The sequence below is a fragment of the Triticum dicoccoides genome, chromosome 4A (assembly GCF_002162155.2).
Source record: "Triticum dicoccoides isolate Atlit2015 ecotype Zavitan chromosome 4A, WEW_v2.0, whole genome shotgun sequence".
Taxonomy (NCBI): domain Eukaryota; kingdom Viridiplantae; phylum Streptophyta; class Magnoliopsida; order Poales; family Poaceae; genus Triticum; species Triticum dicoccoides.
Window position 1 is genome coordinate 603,687,095 of NC_041386.1, and position 17,337 is coordinate 603,704,431.

The 17,337-nt window shown below is 45.4% G+C and overlaps 1 protein-coding gene across 1 annotated transcript in view; it reads right to left on the reverse strand.

Moving 5' to 3' along the window:
• Nucleotides 1–235, reverse strand: part of LOC119287237 (mitogen-activated protein kinase kinase 3-like) — an 8,703-nt gene extending 8,468 nt beyond the window's left edge. Inside the window, exon 1 of the mRNA XM_037566760.1 lies at nucleotides 9–235. The gene's annotated coding sequence lies outside the window, so the exon portion shown is untranslated. The remainder of the gene's footprint in view (nucleotides 1–8) is intronic.
• Between the last annotated feature and the right edge of the window lie 17,102 nt (nucleotides 236–17,337).

The window sequence follows — 17,337 nt, forward strand, 5'->3', positions numbered from 1 at the left end:
GGGGTCACCTCGATTCGCTCTCGGCTGAGGAGGGCGGCTGGCGGCGGCGAGCCCGTCGGGATGCTCGCCGGACGGATCTACACGGGCGGATAGAGGAGGACGCGGCGGAGGATGCGACGGGGCTGGGGGCCGACGGAGGGGCTGGCGGGAGAGGCGGAGGGCGGACGGGGGAGGTGGCCGCGGCTGGCGGCCTACGACGGCCCGGCGACGGGGGAAGGGGAGGAGGAAGGGAAGGGAGGATGCCACTCTGCTCTGCCCTCTGCTCTGGTATATGCCGCTTATGGCACACGTTAGTTACTGTTTTTTTTTCACCTTTCATTTTTATTTTTACCATCATAAAACAACCATTGCTTTTCCTTTTCTTTATTTTCAAGTTCAATTCAAAGACATCACATCTCCAAAAAAGACTTCATTACTTTCTAGTGCAAAACAAAATACTATGCTCCATGGTAACTATTCGTCTTTTCAAGAAATGGAGTTGTTCGACGATTACAATATTTTTCAGCGTAATCAATGACCCGTAGTTATATGAGAGCGGGGTTTTCTTTTTTGATTGAGCTTTGCGTTCGTTTAAATAAATTTAGGATAAATTTCAAACTTATGTGAAGTTGCATCCAGTATAAAACTGAACATAAATCTTTGCTCATATTTGAGTTTGGTTCATATTCCAAATAGGAGTATAACATAAGGACTCAAGTGCAAAAGGTAAAGTCTTTTATCAATTGGACATGAATTTCAAATAAATTGCAATAAATAAATGAAATGCAAACTTTATTCTAAAAATTGAATAATACAAAGTTGATCATACAAAGTCAATAAAAGAAATGTTATTGATTATCATACAAATACAAAGTCATGTAAGAGATTACATAAGCTTGGAGCCGGCGATGCGATCTCCTACGATGGCCCAACGACAAGGGGATGAAGAAGGACGGAGGATGCCATTCTGCTCTGCCCTCCGGTCTGGTATATGTCGCTTATGGCATATGTCAGTTTTCTTTTTCACCTTTCATTTTTACTATTACTACTACCATGAAACAACCATTGCCTCTTTTTTCTTTCTTTTCAAATTCAAAGACATCACATCTCTAAAAAAGGCTTCATCATTTTTTCTATAAAACAAAATATGTTCCATGGTAACTATTGATCTTTTTAGGAAATGAAGTTGTTCAGGGATTACAATATTGTTTACCTACTGCTAACGAAAATTAAATAAATGTCCGTGATATCTATTTTCCTTCTTCATTTTTTCGCAAATAGTTTATTTTACAGAATTTCAACACTTGCTGAGAGATTGTCCACCCTAATGCTTTTGAGTTAAATCATACTCCCTCCGTTCCTAAATATTTGTCTTTCTAGACATTTTAAATGGTTACAACATACGGATGTATGTAGACATATTTTAGAGTGTAGATTCACTCATTTTACTTCGTATGTAGTCATTTCTTGAAATCGCTAGAAAGACAAATATTTGGGAACGGATGGAGTATTTTTTTTTTCTGCACATTGTGGGGCGGTAAAAATGATGCGAATGTCAAATTCAAGAATATATTGTCAAAACAATACCAATGTTCAAACAATATTATGGTTCCAACTTCTGAACTGTGGTGAAAAAAATAACCATGAAGCTCCTAACATTGCCTTTCAATATTGACATGCTATCGGTTGTCATGTTGCAACTTGGAGTATATATGTAGTGAAAAATAAGGATTCAATACTCATTCGATTTGTAGTATTTTTTTAGGATTCTTATAGGGTTTTGATCCTTTTGATTTTCTGCTATGTATGTCACTAGATTCACATGAATGGAGGTACTAGATTCCTAAGGATTTTGTCCATATTGGCTTAATTCCCAAGGATTCTAAGTAGGTCTTAAGCATTACACGAGACTTCATAGAAAATGCAAAAGGATTAGAGTGGACATGAGATCTCAACCCTTTACTTTTCCTATCTTTTGATTTGGAAATCATGCAAATGAAATGAGCCCTTGAAGGAAAACGTCAGTGATACATGTGTTTAAATGATAATATGCGCCCAAATTCAAAAATGTACAGAAAATAATCATGAAAAACCTTATATGTCTCTAAAAATTTGAGAAAATATTAGTTTGTCATGTCACGGCACTTACTTCAGAATTCAACATCACTATATGTCTTTTAAAAATTGCAATATGAGGAATATATCCTATGGTAGCAATGTTCCATCCTCTCTCTAGGGAGATTATGCATGCAAACTAGTGTGTGTGTGTGTGTGAGAGAGAGAGAGAGAGGGAGGGAGGGAGAGAGAGATAGAGAGAGATATGTCTACTACTACCATGCCATGTCACCGGTGGACCTAGGAAGGATGGTAGGTGAGGGAGTCCTGGATTAGGGGGTCTCCGGACAGCCGGACTATATCCTTCGGCCGGACTGTTGGACTATGAAGATACAAGATTGAAGACTTCGTCCCGTGTTCGGATGGGACTCTCCTTGACGTGGAAGGCAAGCTAGGCAATACGGATATGGGGATCTCCTCCCTTGTAACCGACCTTGTGTAACCCTAACCCCCTCCGATGTCTATATAAACCGGAGGGTTTAGTCTGTAGGACAACAGACAGTCATACCATAGGCTAGCTTCTAGGGTTTAGCCTCTACGATCTCGTGGTAGATCAACTCTTCTAATACTCATATCATCAAGAACAATCAAGCAGGATGTAGGGTATTACCTCCATCAAGAGGGCCCGAACCTGGGTAAACATCTTGTCCCCTGCCTCCTGTTACCATCCGCCTTAGACACACAGTTCGGGACCCCCTACCCGAGATCCGCCGGTTTTGACACCGACATTGGTGCTTTCATTGAGAGTTCCACTGTGTCGTCACCGTAAGGCTTGATGGCTCCTTCGATCATCGCTAGCGATGCGGTCCAGGGTGAGGTTTTCCTCCCCGGGCAGATCTTTGTATTCGGCGGCTTCGCACTGCGGGCCAATTCGCTTGGCCATCTGGAGCAGATGGAGAGCTATGCCCCTGGCCATCAGGTCAGATTCGGAAACTTGAACTACATTGCCGACATCCGCGGAGACTTGATCTTCGACGGATTCGAGCCTGTGCCAGGTGCGCCACACAGTCACGACGAGCATGACATAACTCTACCTTCGGACAGTATTCGGGAGATTGCATCTACAACTACTCTGGCCATCAATCCGGAGCAAATCGCGCCATCCGAAAGCGGAGGGATAGACCCCGTCACGAAGGTCGCGCTCTCAGTGGCGACAGAGCCAGATACTGACTTCACCCCTTACGAGAGTCGTGTCGCTGAACCACTGGATTCATCTCCGGCCACGAACTCCGAGCCGCTTACATCCGTGCCCGTCGAACCCGACTAGGCGCCGATCATGGAGTTCACCTCCGCGCGCGGATATCTTTCAGCACTCGCCTTTCGGCGATGTGCTAAATTCATTAAGGTCTCTCTCCCTGTCAGGAGAACCTTGGCCGAACTATGTCCGACTAGAATGGGATGCGGACAACGAAGAAATTCGCTGCCCACCCACCACCCACTTGGTAGCCACTGTCGATGACTTAACCGACATGCTCAACTTCGACTCTAAAGACATCGACGGCATGAACGATGATGTAGGAGACGAACAGGAACTAGCGCCCACAGGGCGCCGGACAACCACTTCATCACATGACATATACATGATGGATACACCCAAAGAGGGCAATGACAAAGAGACAGCAGAGGATGCCCCCTCCAAGCAACCCAAGCGTTGACATCAGCGGCGCCGCTCTAAGTCCCGCCATAGCAAAAACAGCGATAACATCGCAAGAGGAAATAACAGTCCAGTCGACTCTAGAAGAAACGATGACCGCATCGCCCCGGTGGCAGAGCACGATGAAAATGCAAACGGCGAACATAGTGCGGATCCGGCATCCGAACACAGCGACGCCAAGGATAAACCTCATCAAACCCCGTCTGGGGAGGAAAATAGTCCGGACGAAGATGCACACATCATCTCGGAAAACGCACTTGGAGCAAGAGAACCTCCGCAGAAGGCTTATTGCCACGGCGAGGAGTCTGAAGAAGCAGAAACAAAGGCTTAAGGCCGCACAAGATACGCTCAACAGCAGGTGGAACAAAGTGCTCGTCAACGAAACAAAGTATGGTGGAAGTTACCACACAAATAGCTATCCAAAACGCAAGCTATTACCTGAATTCGACGATGAGGCCTTAGAACCCACGAAACCAAAAACTGATACGGCCAACCGGCCGGATCCACCACCTTGTGACCACGATAGAGCGGCTAACAAAATTCACACATAAGTCAACACACGATCTACGTGAGAACTTGCGCCAAAAATCAGGTACGACCAGATCCATCTATGGATCTAGGAAGCGCGCTCCGGCACAAAATCAAAACCGAACACTACAACCCTCCGAATGCCATGGCATATCCCAATACAGGGGTGCCGCACACCCCCTATGTTTCACCGATGAGGTGCTGGATCACGAATTCCCAGAAGGATTCAAACCAGTGAACATAGAGGCGTACGACGGGACCACAGACCCTGGAGTCTGGATCGAGGACTTTATCCTCCATATCCATATGGCTCGTGGAGACGATCTCCATGCCATTAAATACTTGCCCCTCAAGCTTGAAGGACCAGCTCGGCACTGGTTGAAAAGCCTCCCCGAAAACTCAATTGGAAGTTGGGAGGAGCTCGAGCATGCTTTTCGGGCTAATTTTCAAGGGACTTACGTCCGACCTCCGGATGCAGACCATTTAAGTCATATTATCCAATAGTCCGGAGAGTCTGCCCGAAAGCTTTGGAACGGGTTTCTCACCAAGAAGAACCAAATCGTCGACTGTCCGGACGCCGAAGCCTTAGCAGCTTTCAAACACAGCGTCCGAGATGAATCGCTCGCCAGACACCTCGGCCAAGAAAAATCGAGAACAATGGCAGCCCTAACAAGCCTCATGACCCGCTTTTACGTGGGCGAAGACAGCTGGTTGGCCCGTAGCAGCACCAGTGACCTAAGCACATCCGAAGTCAGGGATGGCAATGGAAAACCACGACGCTGTTGGGTAACGTTGCAGAAAACAAAAATTTTCCTACTCGTTTCACCAAGATCATCTAGGAGTTCATCTAGCAACGAGTCATTGGATGCATCTACGTACCTTGTAGATCGCGAGCGGAAGCGTTCAAAGAACGGGGATGATGTAGTCGAACACGACGTGATTCGAATCACCGGAGATCCTAGCACCGAACGGACGGCACCTCCGCGTTCAACACACGTACGGAACAGCCACGTCTCCTCCTTCTTGATCCAGCAAGGGAGGGAGGAGAGGTTGAGGGAGATGGCACCAGCAGCAGCACGACGGCGTGGTGTTGATGGAGCTGCAGTACTCCGGCAGAGCTTCGCTAAGCAATAAGGAGATGGAGGAGGTGTTGGGGAGGGAGAAGGAGGCAACCAAAGGCCAAGGACTCAAGGTATGAAGTCCCTCCTCTCCCCCACTATATATAGGGGTGCCAAGGGGGGGTGGCCGGCCCTAGGAGATCCAATCTCCTAGGGGGTGCGGCGGCCAAGGGGGGTTTCCCTCCCCCCCAAGGCACCTAGGAGGTGCCTTACCCTCCTAGGACTCTTGCCCCCTTGAACCCTAGGCGCATGGGCCTATGTGGGGCTGGTGCCCTTGGCCCAAGCAGGCCAAGGCGCACGCCCTACAGCCCATGTGGCCCCCGGGGATGGGTGGCCCCACCCGATGGGCCCCCGGGACCCCTCCGGTGGTCCCGGTACAATACCGATAACCCCGAAACTTGTCCCGATGCCCGAAACAGGACTTCCCATATATAAATCTTTACCTCCGGACCATTCCGGAACTCCTCGTGACGTCCGGGATCTCATCCGGGACTCCGAACAACATTCGGGTTACTGCATATACATATCCCTACAACCCTAGCGTAACTGAACCTTAAGTGTGTAGACCCTACGGGTTCGGGAGACATGTAGACATGACCGAGATTGCTCTCCGATCAATAACCAACAGCGGGATCTGGATACCCATGTTGGCTCCCACATGCTCCACGATGATCTCATCGGATGAACCACGATGTCGAGGATTTAATCAACCCCGTATGCAATTCCCTTTGTCAATCGATATGTTACTTGCCCGAGATTCGATCGTCGGTATCCCAATACCTCGTTCAATCTTGTTACCGGCAAGTCACTTTACTCGTACCGTAATGCATGATCCCGTGACCAAACACTTGGTCACTTTGAGCTCATTATGATGATGCATTACTTGAGTGGGCCCAGTGATATCTCTCCGTCATACGGAGTGACAAATCCCAGTCTCGATCCATATAAAACAATAGATACTTTCGGAGATACCTGTAGTGCACCTTTATAGTCACCCAGTTACGTTGTGACGTTTGATACACCCAAAGCACTCCTACGGCATCCAGGAGTTATACGATCTCATGGTCGAAGGAAGAGATACTTTGACATTGCAAAAACTCTAGCAAACGAACTATACGATCTTGTGCTATGTTTAGGATTGGGTCTTGTCCATCACATCATTATCCTAATGATGTGATCCCGTTATCAATGACATCCAATGTCCATAGCCAGGAAACCATGACTATCTATTGATCAACGAGCTAGTCAACTAGAGGCTTACTAGGGACATGTTGGTGTCTGTTATTCACACATGTATTACGATTTCCGGATAACACAATTATAGCATGAATAAAGACAATTATCATGAACAAAGAAATATAATAATAATGCTTTTATTATTACCTCTAGGGCATATTTCCAACAGTCTCCCACTTGCACTAGAGTCAATAATCTAGTTACATTGTGATGAATCGAACACCCATGGAATTCTGGTGTTGATCATGTTTTGCTCTTGGGAGAGGTTTAGTCAACGGATCTGCTACATTCAGGTCCGTATGTACTTTACAAATCTCTATGTCTCCATCTTGAACATTTTCACGGATGGAGTTGAAGCGACGCTTGATGTGCCTTGTCTTCTTGTGAAACCTGGGCTCCTTGGCAAGTGCAATAGCTCCAGTGTTGTCACAGAAGAGCTTGATCGGCCCCGACGCATTGGGTATGACTCCTAGGTCGGTGATGAACTCCTTCACCCATATTGCTTCATGTGCTGCCTCCGAGGCTGCCATGTACTCCGCTTCACATGTAGATCCCGCCACGACGCTTTGCTTGCAACTGCACCAGCTTACTGCCCCACCATTCAAAATATACACGTATTCGGTTTGTGACTTAGAGTCATCCAGATCTGTGTCGAAGCTAGCGTCGACGTAACCTTTTACGACGAGCTCTTCGTCACCTCCATAAACGAGAAACATTTCCTTAGTCCTTTTCAGGTACTTCAGGATATTCTTGACCGCTGTCCAGTGTTCCTTGCCGGGATTACTTTGGTACCTTCCTACCAAACTTACGGCAAGGTTTACATCAGATCTGGTACACAGCATGGCATACATAATAGAACCTATGGCTGAGGCATAGGGGATGACACTCATCTCTTCTATCTCTGCTGCCGTGGTCGGACATTGAGCTGAGCTCAATTTCACACCTTGCAAAACAGGCAAGAACCCTTTCTTGGACTGATCCATTTTGAACTTCTTCAAAATCTTATCAAGATATGTGCTTTGTGAAAGACCTATGAGGCGTCTTGATCTATCCCTATAGATCTTGATGCCTAATATATAAGCAGCTTCTCCAAGGTCCTTCATTGAAAAACTCTTATTCAAGTAGGCCTTAATGCTGTCCAAAAGTTCTATATCATTTCCCATCAAAAGTATGTCATCTACATATAGTATGAGAAATGCTATAGAGCTCCCACTCACTTTCTTGTAAACACAGGCTTCTCCATAAGTCTGTGTAAACCCAAACGCTTTGATCATCTCATCAAAACGAATGTTCCAACTCCGAGATGCTTGCACCAGCCCATAAATCGAGCGTTGGAGCTTGCACACCTTGTCAGCATTTTTAGGATCGACAAAACCTTCCGGCTGCATCATATACAATTCTTCCTTAAGGAAACCATTAAGGAATGCCGTTTTGATGTCCATTTGCCAAATTTCATAATCATAAAATGCGGCAATTGCTAACATGATTCGGACGGACTTCAGCTTCGCTACCGGTGAGAAAGTCTCATCATAGTCAATCCCTTGAACTTGTCGATAACCCTTAGCGACAAGCCGAGCTTTATAGATGGTCACATTACCATCCGCGTCCGTCTTCTTCTTAAAGATCCATTTATTTTCTATGGCTCGCCGTTCTACGGGCAAGTCAGTAAAAGTCCATACTTCGTTTTCATACATGGATCCTATCTCGGATTTCATGGCTTCTAGCCATTTGTCGGAATCCGGACCCGCCATCGCTTCTTCATAGTTCGAAGGTTCACCGTTGTCTAACAACATGATTTCCAAGACAGGGTTGCCGTACCACTCTGGTGCGGAACGTGTCCTCGTGGACCTTCGAATTTCAGTAGGAGCTTGATCAGAAGTATCTTGATCATTATCATTAACTTCCTCTCTAGTCGGTGCAGGCACCTCAGGAACATTTTCTTGAGTTGCGCCATTTTCCGGTTCAAGAGGTAATACTTCATCAAGCTCTACTTTCCTCCCACTTACTTCTTTCGAGAGAAACTCTTTCTCCAGAAAGGACCCATTCTTGGCAACAAAGATCTTGCCTTCGGATCTGAGGTAGAAGATATACCCAACCGTTTCTTTAGGGTATCCTATGAAGACGCATTTTTCCGATTTGGGTTCGAGCTTTTCAGGTTGAAGTTTCCTGACATAAGCATCGCATCCCCAAACTTTTAGAAATGACAGCTTAGGTTTCTTCCCAAACCATAATTCATACGGTGTCGTCTCAACGGATTTCGACGGGGCCCTATTTAAAGTGAATGCGGCAGTCTCTAAAGCATAGCCCCAAAAAGATAGTGGTAAATCGGCAAGAGACATCATAGATCGCACCATATCTAATAGAGTGCGATTACGACGTTCGGACACACCATTACGCTGAGGTGTTCCAGGCGGCGTGAGTTGTGAAACTATTCCACATTTTCTTAAGTGTGTACCAAACTCGTGACTCAAGTATTCTCCTCCACGATCTGATCGTAGAAACTTGATTTTCCTGTCACGTTGATTCTCAACTTCACTCTGAAATTCCTTGAACTTTTCAAAGGTCTCAGACTTGTGTTTCATTAAGTAGACATACCCATATCTACTCAAGTCATCAGTGAGGGTGAGAACATAACGATAGCCACCGCGAGCCTCAACACTCATTGGACCGCACACATCAGTATGCATGATTTCCAATAAGTTGGTTGCTCTCTCCATTGTTCCTGAGAATGGAGTCTTGGTCATTTTTCCCATGAGGCATGGTTCGCACGTGTCAAATGACTCATAACAAAGAGACTCTAAAAGTCCATCAGCATGGAGCTTCTTCATGCGTTTGACACCTATGTGACCGAGGCGGCAGTGCCACAAGTATGTGGGACTATCACTATCAATCTTACATCTTTTGGTACTTACACTATGAATATGTGTAGCATTACGCTCGAGATTCATAAAGAATAAACCATTCACCATCGGAGCATGACCATAAAACATATCTCTCATATAAATAGAACAACCATTATTCTCGGATTTAAATGAGTAGCCATCTCGAATTAAACGAGATCCTGATACAATGTTCATGCTCAAACTTGGCACAAAATAACAATTATTGAGGTTCAAAACTAATCCCGTAGGTAAATGTAGAGGTAGCGTGCCGACGGCGATCACATCGACCTTGGAACCATTCCCGACGCGCATCGTCACCTCGTCCTTCGCCAGTCTCCGTTTATTCCGCAGCTCCTGTTGTGTGTTACAAATATGAGCAACGGCACCGGTATCAAATACCCAGGAGTTACTACGATTACTGGTAAGGTACACATCAATTACATGTATATCAAATATACCTTTGGTTTTGCCGGCCTTCTTGTCCGCTAAGTATTTGGGGCAATTCCGCTTCCAGTGACCACTTTCCTTGCAATAAAAACACTCAGTCTCGGGCTTGGGTCCATTCTTTGGCTTCTTCCCGGCAGCTTGCTTGCTGGGCGTGGCAACTACCTTGCCGTCTTTCTTGAAGTTCTTTTTACCCTTGCCCTTCTTGAACTTAGTGGTTTTATTGACCATCAACACTTGATGTTCCTTTCTGACTTCTACCTCTGCTGATTTCAGCATAGCAAATACTTCAGGAATGGTCTTTTCCATCCCCTGCATATTGAAGTTCATCACAAAGCTCTTGTAGCTCGGTGGAAGCGACTGGAGGATTCTGTCAATGACCGCATCATCCGGGAGATTAACTCCCAGCTGAGTCAAGCGGTTATGCAACCCAGACATAGTGAGTATGTGCTCACTGACAGAACTGTTTTCCTCCATCTTACAGCTGAAGAATTTGTCGGAGACTTCATATCTCTCGACCCGGGCATGAGCTTGGAAAACCATTTTCAGCTCTTCGAACATCTCATATGCTCCATGTCTCTCAAAACGCTTTTGGAGCCCCGGCTCTAGGCTGTAAAGCATGCCGCACTGAACGAGGGAGTAGTCATCGAAACGTGCCTGCCAAGCGTTCATAACATCTTGTTCTGCAGGGAGAACGGGTGCGTCACCAAGCTGTGCTTGTAGGACATAATCTTTCTTGGCAGCTATGAGGATGATCCTCAGGTTCCGGACCCAGTCCGTATAGTTGCTGCCATCATCTTTTAGCTTGGTTTTCTCTAGGAACGCGTTGAAGTTGAGGACTACGTTGGCCATTTGATCTACAAGACATATTGTAAAAATTTTAGACTAAGTTCATGATAATTAAGTTCATCTAATCAAATTATAATGAACTCCCACTCAGATTTGACATCCCTTTGGTCATCTAAGTGTTACACGATCCGAGTCGACTAGGCCGTGTCCGATCATCACGTGAGACGGACTAGTCATCGTCGGTGAACATTCTCATGTAGATCGTATCTTCCATACGACTCGTGTTCGACCTTTCGGTCTCCGTGTTCCGAGGCCATGTCTGTACATGCTAGGCTCGTCAAGTTAACCCTAAGTGTTTTCGCTGTGTAAAACTGTCTTACACCCGTTGTATGTGAACGTAAGAATCTATCACACCCGATCATCACGTGGTGCTTCGAAACGACGAACTGTAGCAACGGTGCACAGTTAGGGGAGAACACTTCTTGAAATTTTTGTAAGGGATCATCTTATTTACTACCGTCGTTCTAAGTAAACAAGATGCATAAAACATAATAAACATCGCATGCAATTATATAAAGTAGTGACATGATATGGCCAATATCATATAGCTCCTTTGATCTTCATCTTCGGGGCTCCATGATCATCTTGTCACCGGCACGACACCATGATCTCCATCATCGTGTCTTCATGAAGTTGTCACGCCAACGACTACTTCTACTTCTATGACTAACGCGTTTAGTAATAAAGTAAAGTAGTTTACATGGCGTTCTTTAATGACACGCAGGTCATACAAAAAATAAAGACAACTCCTATGGCTCCTGCCGGTTGTCATACTCATCGACATGCAAGTCGCGATTCCTATTACAATAGCATGAACATCTCATACATGACATATAGATCATTCATCATTCATCACAACTTTGGCCATATCATATCACAAAGCACTTGCTGCAAAAACAAGTTAGACGTCCTCTAATTGTTGTTTGCAAGTTTTACGTGGCTGAAGTAGGGTTCTAGCAAGAACGTTTTCTTACCTACGTGAAACCACAACGTGATTTGTCAACTTCTATTTACCCTTCATAAGGACCCTTTTCATTCGAATCCGCTTCAACTAAAGTAGGAGAGACAGACACCCGCCAGCCACCTTATGCAACTTGTGCATGTTAGTCGGTGGAACCGGTCTCACGTAAGCGTACGTGTAAGGTTGGTCCGGGCCGCTTCATCCCACAATACCGCTGAAGCAAGATAAGACTAGTAGCGGCAAGAAAGTTGACAAATCTACGCCCACAACCAATTGTGTTCTACTCGTGCAAGAAGAACTACGCATAGACCTAGCTCATGATGCCACTGTTTGGGTAACGTTGCAGAAAACAAAAAATTTCCTACTCGTTTCACCAAGATCATCTAGGAGTTCATCTAGCAACGAGTCATTGGATGCATCTACGTACCTTGTAGATCGCGAGCGGAAGCGTTCAAAGAACGGGGATGATGTAGTCGAACACGACGTGATTCGAATCACCGGAGATCCTAGCACCGAACGGACGGCACCTCCGCGTTCAACACACGTATGGAACAGCCACGTCTCCTCCTTCTTGATCCAGCAAGGGAGGGAGGAGAGGTTGAGGGAGATGGCACCAGCAGCAGCACGACGGCGTGGTGTTGATGGAGCTGTAGTACTCCGGCAGAGCTTCGCTAAGCAATAAGGAGATGGAGGAGGTGTTGGGGAGGGAGAAGGAGGCAACCAAAGGCCAAGGACTCAAGGTATGAAGTCCCTCCTCTCCCCCACTATATATAGGGGTGCCAAGGGGGGGTGGCCGGCCCTAGGAGATCCAATCTCCTAGGGGGTGCGGCGGCCAAGGGGGGTTTCCCTCCCCCCCAAGGCACCTAGGAGGTGCCTTACCCTCCTAGGACTCTTGCCCCCTTGAACCCTAGGCGCATGGGCCTATGTGGGGCTGGTGCCCTTGGCCCAAGCAGGCCAAGGCGCACCCCCTACAGCCCATGTGGCCCCCGGGGATGGGTGGCCCCACCCGGTGGGCCCCCGGGACCCCTCCGGTGGTCCCGGTACAATACCGATAACCCCGAAACTTGTCCCGATGCCCGAAACAGGACTTCCCATATATAAATCTTTACCTCCGGACCATTCCGGAACTCCTCGTGACGTCCGGGATCTCATCCGGGACTCCGAACAACATTCGGGTTACTGCATATACATATCCCTACAACCCTAGCGTAACTGAACCTTAAGTGTGTAGACCCTACGGGTTCGGGAGACATGTAGACATGACCGAGATTGCTCTCCGGTCAATAACCAACAGCGGGATCTGGATACCCATGTTGGCTCCCACATGCTCCACGATGATCTCATCGGATGAACCACGATGTCGAGGATTTAATCAACCCCGTATGCAATTCCCTTTGTCAATCGATATGTTACTTGCCCGAGATTCGATCGTCGGTATCCCAATACCTCGTTCAATCTTGTTACCGGCAAGTCACTTTACTCGTACCGTAATGCATGATCCCGTGACCAAACACTTGGTCACTTTGAGCTCATTATGATGATGCATTACTTGAGTGGGCCCAGTGATATCTCTCCGTCATACGGAGTGACAAATCCCAGTCTCGATCCATATAAAACAATAGATACTTTCGGAGATACCTGTAGTGCACCTTTATAGTCACCCAGTTACGTTGTGACGTTTGATACACCCAAAGCACTCCTACGGTATCCAGGAGTTATACGATCTCATGGTCGAAGGAAGAGATACTTTGACATTGCAAAAACTCTAGCAAACGAACTATACGATCTTGTGCTATGTTTAGGATTGGGTCTTGTCTATCACATCATTATCCTAATGATGTGATCCCGTTATCAATGACATCTAATGTCCATAGCCAGGAAACCATGACCATCTATTGATCAACGAGCTAGTCAACTAGAGGCTTACTAGGGACATGTTGGTGTCTGTTATTCACACATGTATTACGATTTCCGGATAACACAATTATAGCATGAATAAAGACAATTATCATGAACAAAGAAATATAATAATAATGCTTTTATTATTGCCTCTAGGGCATATTTCCAACAGACGCAACAAAAACAAGCGTCGGTAGCCCAGATAATACGGCGGTAAACGCCGGATTCAGGGGCTCTCGACCAGGTCAGCGGAAAAAGCCTTTGAAAGGCAGCAGAGAAGGACCATGTGGCCTACACAAGATTCTTGACAAGCTCTGTCAGATTCACGGCACCCTGATGTCTACTACACAACCTTCTTCTTGTAGACGTTGTTGGGCCTCCAAGTGCAGAGGTTTGTAGGACAGTAGCAAATTTCCCTCAAGTGGATGACCTAAGGTTTATCAATCCGTAGGAGGCATAGGATGAAGATGGTCTCTCTCAAGCAACCCTGCAACCAAATAACAAAGAGTCTCTTGTGTCCCCAACACACCCAATACAATGGTAAATTTTATAGGTGCACTAGTTCGGCGAAGAGATGGTGAAACAAGTGGTATATGGATAGTAGATAAAGGTATTTGTAATCTGAAATAATAAAAACAGCAAGGTAGCAAGTGATAAAAGTGAGCATAAACGGTATTGCAATGATAGGAAATAAGGCCTAGAGTTCATACTTTCGCTAGTGTAAGTTCCCTCAACAATAATATCATAATTGGATCACATAACTATCCCTCAACATGCAACAAAGAGTCACTCCAAAGTCACTAATAGCGGAGAACAAACGAAGAGATTATGGTAGGGTACGAAACCACCTCAAAGTTATTCTTTCCAATCAATCCGTTGGGCTATTCCTATAATTCTCACAAACAACCCTAGAGTTCGTACTAGAATAACACCTTAAGACACAAATCAACCAAAACCCTAATGTCACCTAGATACTCCAATGTCACCTCAAGTATCCGTGGGTATGATTATACGATATGCGTCACACAATCTCAAATTCATCTATTCAACCAACACAAAGGACCTCAAAGAGTGCCCCAAAGTTCTACCGGAGAATCACGACGAAAACGTGTGCCAACCCCTATGCATAGGTTCATGGGTGGAACCCGCAAGTTGATCACCAAAACATACATCAAGTGAATCACGTGGTATCCCATTGTCACCACAGATACGCACGGCAAGACATACATCAAGTGTTCTCAAATCTTTAAAGACTCAATCCGATAAGATAACTCCAAAGGGGAAACTCAATTCATTACAAGAGAGTAGAGGGGGAGGAGAAACATAAGATCCAACTATAATAGCAAAGCTCACGATACATCAAGATCGTGCCAAATCAAGAACACGAGAGAAAGAGATCAAACAGATAGCTACTGGTACATACCCTCAGCCCCGAGGGAGAACTACTCCATCCTCGTCATGGAGAGCACCAGGATGATGAAGATGGCCACCAAAGAAGGATTCCCCCCTCCGGTAGGGTGTCGGAACGGGTCTAGATTGGTTTTCAGTGGCTACGGAGGCTTCTGGTGGCGGAACTCCCGATCTATTGTGTTCTAGAAGTTTTAGGGTACGTGAGTATATATGGGTGCAGGAAGTACGTCGGTGGAGCTTCGGGGGGCCCACGGGGCAGGGGGCGCGCCCTAGGGGGGGCGCCCCCACCCTCGTGAGCACCTCCCTTGGCTCCTGATGTGGGGTCCAAGTCCATCCGGTAGCTTTCCTTCCAAAAATAACTTCTCCAGTTGATTTCGTTCCATTTCGACTCCGTTTGATATTCCTTCTCTTCGAAACACTGAAATAGGCAAAAAACAGCAAATCTGGGCTGGGCCTCCGGTTAATAGGTTAGTCCCAAAAATAATATAAAAGTGGATAATAAAGCCCAATATTGCCCAAAATAGTAGATAACATAGCATGGAGCAATCAAAAATTATAGATACGTTGGAGACGTATCAAGCATCCCCAAGCTTAATTCCTGCTCGTCCTTGAGTAGGTAAATGATAAAAACAGAATTTTTGATGCGGAGTGCTACTTGGCATAATTTCAATGTAATTCTTCTTAATTGTGGTATGAATATTCAAATCCGAAAGATTCGAGACAAAAGTTCATATTGACATAAAAATGATAATACTTCAAGCATACTAACTAAGCAATTATGTCTTCTCAAAATAACATGGCCAAAGAAAGTTCATCCCTACAAAATCATATAGTTTAGTCATGTTTCATTTTCGTCACACAAGAATGCTCTCATCATGCACAACCCCGATGACAAGCCAAGCAATTGTTTCATACTTTAGTAATCTCAAACCTATAAACTTTCATGCAATACATGAGCACGAGCCATGGATATAGCACTTTGGGTGGAATAGAATAATGAGGGGGTTATGTGGAGAAGACAAAAAGGAGAAAGTCTCACATCAACGAGGCTAATCAGTGGGCTATGGAGATGCCCATTGATTGATGTTAATGCAAGGAGTTGGGATTGCCATGCAACGGATGCACTAGAGCTATAAATGTATGAAAGCTCAACAAAAGAAACTAAGTGGGTGTGCATCCAACTTGCTTGCTCACGAAGACCTAGGGCACTTGAGGAGGCCCATTGTTGGAATATACAAGCCAAGTTCTATAATGAAAATTTCCCACTAGTATATGAAAGTTTTAACATGAGAGACTCTCTACTATGAAGATCATGGTGCTACTTTGAAGCACAAGTGTGGTAAAAGGATAGTAACATTGTCCCTTCTCTCTTTTTCTCTCATTTTTTGGGCCTTTTTTTATGGCCTTTCTCTTTTTTTTGGGCCTTCTCTTTTTTATGGCCTTTCTCTTTCTTTTATTCCTCACTTGGGACAATGCTCTAATAATGATGATCATCACACTTCTATTTATTTACAACTCGATACTAGAACAAAGATGACTCATGAATGCCTCCGGCGGTGTACCAGGATATGCAATGAACCAAGAGTGGCATGTATGGAAGAATTATGAACGGTGGCTTTGCCACAAATACGATGTCAACTACATGATCATGCAAAGCAATATGACAATGATGATGCATGCCACAATAAACGGAACGGTGGAAAGTTGCATGGCAATATATTTCGGAATGGCTATGGAAATGCCATAATAGGTAGGTATGGTGGCTGTTTTGAGGAAGATATAAGGAGGTTTATGTGTGACAAAGCGTATCATATCACGGGGTTTGGATGCACCGGCGAAGTTTGCGCCAACTCTCAATGTGAGAAAGGGCAATGCACGGTACCGAAGACGCTAGCAAGGATGGAAGGGTGAGAGTGCATATAATCCATGGACTCAACATTAGTCATAAAGAATTCACATACTTATTGCAAAAATCTACAAGTCATCAAAAACCTCAGTACTATGCGCATGCTCCTAGGGGGATAGATTGGTAGGAAAAGACCATCGCTCGTCCCCGACCGCCACTCATAAGGAGGACAATCAAATAACACCTTATGTTTCAAATTTGTTACATAACGTTTACCATACGTGCATGCTACGGGACTTGCAAACTTCAACACAAGCATTTCTCAATTTCACAACTACTCAACTAGCACGACTTTGATATTATTACCTCCATATCTCAAAACAATCATCAAGCATCAAACTTATCTTAGTATTCAA